Source organism: Penaeus chinensis, chromosome 9, assembly GCF_019202785.1.
Source record: "Penaeus chinensis breed Huanghai No. 1 chromosome 9, ASM1920278v2, whole genome shotgun sequence".
Lineage (NCBI taxonomy): Eukaryota > Metazoa > Arthropoda > Malacostraca > Decapoda > Penaeidae > Penaeus > Penaeus chinensis.
In genome coordinates this window covers 16,857,217-16,862,216 of record NC_061827.1, presented here as the reverse complement: position 1 = coordinate 16,862,216, position 5,000 = coordinate 16,857,217, and positions in this window count along the sequence as shown.

The following is a 5,000-nucleotide window of genomic DNA, read 5'->3' as shown; positions in this document are numbered from 1 at the left end:
TACCTTTTGCCTTCCCTCTTCCTCTTGTCATCGGCTTGCACCCTGGAACGTTTCAACAATCGTCACAATACACGAGGCAAATTGGGAACATGAAAACAGAGAAAAGGGGAGAAATATGCAGACACACACACACACACACACACACACACACACACACACATACACACACACACACATACACACATACACACACAAACAAACAAACACACACACACACACACGCACACACACACGCACACACACAATCAAACAAACACACACATACACACACAAAAACAAACACACACACACAACCACAAACACACACACAAACACACACACACACACACACACACACACACACACACACACACACACACACACACACACACACACATACATATATACGGGAGTGGGTAGACACAATAATGCTATAGACGACATTTGACTGATGGTGGCCTTCGATAAATGTATATGTATATATCGACGGCCACCTTCAGTCGATGTTGACTATGGCATTATGGTCTCTCGTATAGGTAGAGTCAATGCCTGGCCGAGAGAATGTGAGGAGCAAACTGTTGCCCATGCAGCATGTTCCACGCAGCTGATGGATCCAAAGGAACCAGGAGTTGAAAGAACGAGGTCGCAAGCGACAACGAACTGCCTTCGGGACTCCGGCTCCGGATTTTTCTTCAGGGTTGACTCCCGAAGCCTTTTCATCTTATCGATGCCACAAGGCAGTGGGTTATTTTTCATAAGGTGAACTCCCATAGCCTTTGACCATGTACGAACTGAACTACAAGGCAGTGTGTGAGTTCATACATACACATGCAAGCAAGAGGTAAATCATAGAGAGAGAGAGAGAGAGAGAGAGAGAGAGAGAGAGAGAGAGAGAGAGAGAGAGAGAGAGAGAGAGAGAGAGAGAGAGAGAGAGAGATAAGAGAGAGAGAGAGAGAGAGAGAGAGAGAGGGAGGGAGAGAGAGAGAGAGAGAGAGAGAGAGAGAGAGAGAGAGAGAGAGAGAGAGAGAGAGAGAGAGAGAGAGAGAGGCTCAGAACCTTTATACATTGGTTATGACAGGTTGGGTAGTGATAGTGGTTATAACGGCTTGACTCTTTACTGAGGAAGAGTACTACACAGTGAAGGGAACACGTGAGACGATGTCTAAGAGTAAGCGCTGAGAGCGGGGTCGCATGTCCGCCCAGCCAGTCCTGGGGACCTGGAGGCTGGTACTAACATGGTCGCGTTGACTGCTGGGAGCAAACTGAGAGGTCAGACGAGGTCAGATATAATCGTCACTCAAGTCCTCGCCGGTGTGTTGGTTTTAAATTTGTTTGCCACGTAGTCTGTTCGTCTAATGGCTGACAAACATCCTATAATGCTCGGCCACCTGCTAACATTTCGCCCTCGAAGTGCCATAGATTGGCCTCAAAGGGTGACCCAACTTTGGCTGGTCCTGATCATCTCGTTCTCTTGTGCGTTGTCCTTGGTCCATCATTGTGGCTGCCCGTCCCTATCGTCCTCTTCTTCTTCCTTGACGTCCACACGTCCTCGAAGTCCTCCTTGACTTCGGATTCGTCTAGACTTCCTCGTAGTTCTCGCCCAGGTCTAACTCGGCAGCGTACTCGTCCACACGTCCTCGCAGATCTCGTCTAGGGCCTTCTCGGCTGTGTGCACGCCCAGACTTCCTCGTAACCTTCGTCTGGATATACAGGCGTCCGGGCAGGAGGCGACCTCACCGGCATCTCAGGGCGGCTGATACCTGCGCGTACGAGCTCCCGGAGTTTGACTGGATCTGCAGGCATCCAGGCAGGGGGTGCCCTTCCACAGCATCCTGGGGCGACTGTTACCTGCACTGGCGGGTTCCTGGATCTACGGGCGTCCAGGCAGGCGGCGCCCGTCATCCTTCGGTGCCTTGTCAAATATCGTCGGTCCAACTGTTATACAGTCGGAGAACCAGATCATACACGTAAGGGCGAAGATAGTAGGAAAAAAAGAAAAGCAAGAGAGAGGAGGGGATGTTAGGTGCTACTAGCCGGTTATTTACATAAATTCGCAGTTTATAATGTCAGTTTTTACTTTATTTTTGTCATTTTTTCGTTTTATGTTTTATTTCCGCAAGATATAGAAGAAAATAGGGGAGGGAGACGTCAGTAGCGATCCGCATGGACCTAGCTTGAACTACCAACCATAGATACGAGAGTAGATAAAGCAAACGACAGCGACAATCCGCAAGGATTCATTTGAACCAATTGCCGTCACCCAGAGAAGAAAGGTATTTAAAATAAGAAACTGTATATCACTCGTCTCGACTGACAAATTCGCGAGTAAAAGAGCTACATCATAGATCTTTACGCCTGCAACTACGACAGCAACAAACCCTGTTAATGAAAAGGTTTAAGCGTCTTGTTCTGTCTGGATGAGTGAGTGAGTGTGCGCGTGTGTGTGAGAGCGATAGCGAGCGTGAATGAGAATGAAAGTGAGAGTGAGCTCACACAGATAATACATGTCAAACACGAAGATTAACGTTCCATTGAACAATACTGCAATAAATTAACAATGCCAATAATACAAAATTATGTCAACTACCCCATTGAATTCACCAGTTAATGATATGCGACGGAATGTACGCACTAATAAACGGTGACGTAAAAAAAAAAAAAAAAAAAAAAAAAAAATATTCGCAAACTTTCTCGCAAGCAAATCTTCAGAAATACTGGAATGTCTAGCTAGACATGTCAGGCTTCATCGACGGGGGTCCCTATACCCAAAATGCCATAAAAAATAAAGTGAACTGAACGAGCTGGGAAAATCTATAAATAACCCGCTCCACTCTGTGATCGGCGCCCGTGAGATCACACGATCGCTTAGGATTTACCCAAAACATGCAAGCGACGTCTAGAGGGGAGGAGGAGGGTGTGATTAATAAGCGAATAACGGTTCTAGCATAAACCCTAGTTCTACATTAATGAGGTAACTGCTGGTCACACCGACTCGAACGTTGCCGATTGAACGAATAAGTTTTTTCTGTACCTACTATCGTAACGTCGGAGAGTAGATCTATTTGGCGATTCACGCAACCCCGGGTTATATCGGGCATCTCTGTGCACGATGATATGGGAAGATCCTAACGCTATACTCAAAATAATGTGTTTATAGAAAATTCGAGTTACAAGCTCCGCTCTATTGCCGATAGAACGTGTCACCAACGAGCAATATAAAAAAGCTATGCATATCTCAGTGGTGCAAACAATTACAAACAACCAATTAATGGGAACATCGAGCTGTCTCTCAAGCCATCTCAAGTGCCTTCAGACCGGAAGTGAGAGGAAGCCAGGTCAGGTCAAGACGGGAAACGCGCTGTGAGAATAGAACTAAATGATACAATATTCGTGGTAGAGATAAAATCACGACGCGTTATATTCGTATTTGAAACAATATAAATATCTAATAATGAGAGAAATTAATTAAGTACTTGATTTATGAACGATATTTATGTTTGTGATCACACAGGTCAGAAGAATAGTGTGAGAACATGCCATTTTCTGTCATAAACATTCCCGCACTTTTACCAATCAAAACCAACGCGAGAGTGACTGCACATAAGGCTTAACACATTTATGGGAGAAAAGGGGAGAGAAAAGAAATTAAAAAGCCCAAAACGTCTTCTCGCTTGGTTTGGAAGATTAGGTCGTATCGTGGAAGCGTTGATCGAGCGGATTTCGGAGACTGTCCTTGTTGCAAGCCAAGCAAGCAACTATCACAACCAATTTGTAAAAGACTGTTGGTGAACAGTAATGATAGTTAACGTACGTACGACGTACACTGAGCGCAGGGTCGCGCGTTCGGCCATTCAGCCCTGGGGGGCCGAAGGCAGGTGCTGACCTAGTCGCGACGACTGCTGGGAACAAACTGAGAGGTCAGAAGAGGCCTGATATAATCGTCATCTAAGTCCTCGCTGGTGTATTGGCTCTAAATTTGACTTAGAGCCACATGGCAAACAGTCACGTGGCCTATTGGTCTAATGGCTTTCAGGCATACTAGAGAGAGGGAGAGAGAGAGAGAGAGAGAGAGAGAGAGAGAGAGAGAGAGAGAGAGAGAGAGGGAGAGAGGGAGAGAGGGAGAGAGAGAGAGAGAGAGAGAGAGAGAGAGAGAGAGAGAGAGAGAGAGAGAGAGAGAGAGAGGGGGGGGGGGGGGAGAAAGAAACAGATAAATCATAGAGGTTAACCCTACAAAGAGTATGTTAGACATCTGGATACATGTCTTTGTGTTGGAACGAGGCTGTCCCTTCCGTCTGCCACATTATGCCACAATACGGTAAATATGAATCACTCATCTGACATATGATAATGGAGGGAAGAAGGGGAAGGTCAGTATATAAGAAAGGAAATGACAACACAACAATAATCAGTATAATGTGATAGGATGAGATTGATAAATAATGGACATATGCATATCTATATGTGTGTGATAATCAGCAAGACATTAAATTAATTATAGAAATAAGTAAGTTATATAGAATATGATAGTATATACACAGAATAGCGGTAAGAAAAATTGATATAACAGTAATTATCACTAACTCACACACAAACAACACACACACAACACACACACACACACACACACACACACACACACACACACACACACACACACACACAAACACACACACACACAGACTCACACACACACACACACGCATACACACACACACACTCACACACACACACAAACACATATATGTATATATATGTATATATTATATATATAGATGTGTATATATATATATATATATATATATATATATAGAGAGAGAGAGAGAGAGAGAGAGATAGATATAGAGTGAGGAGAGAGAAAAGAGAGGTAGACAGTGAGATAGACAAATAGACCGATAGGTAGAAAGCGAGATAGAGATATAGACAGAGAGACAGACAGAGAGTGATACAAAGAGACGACAAAAGAAAAGGAAAAGAAAAGAACTTGAGAAGGAGAAGGTCGATGACAGAGTCAGCACGGGGAA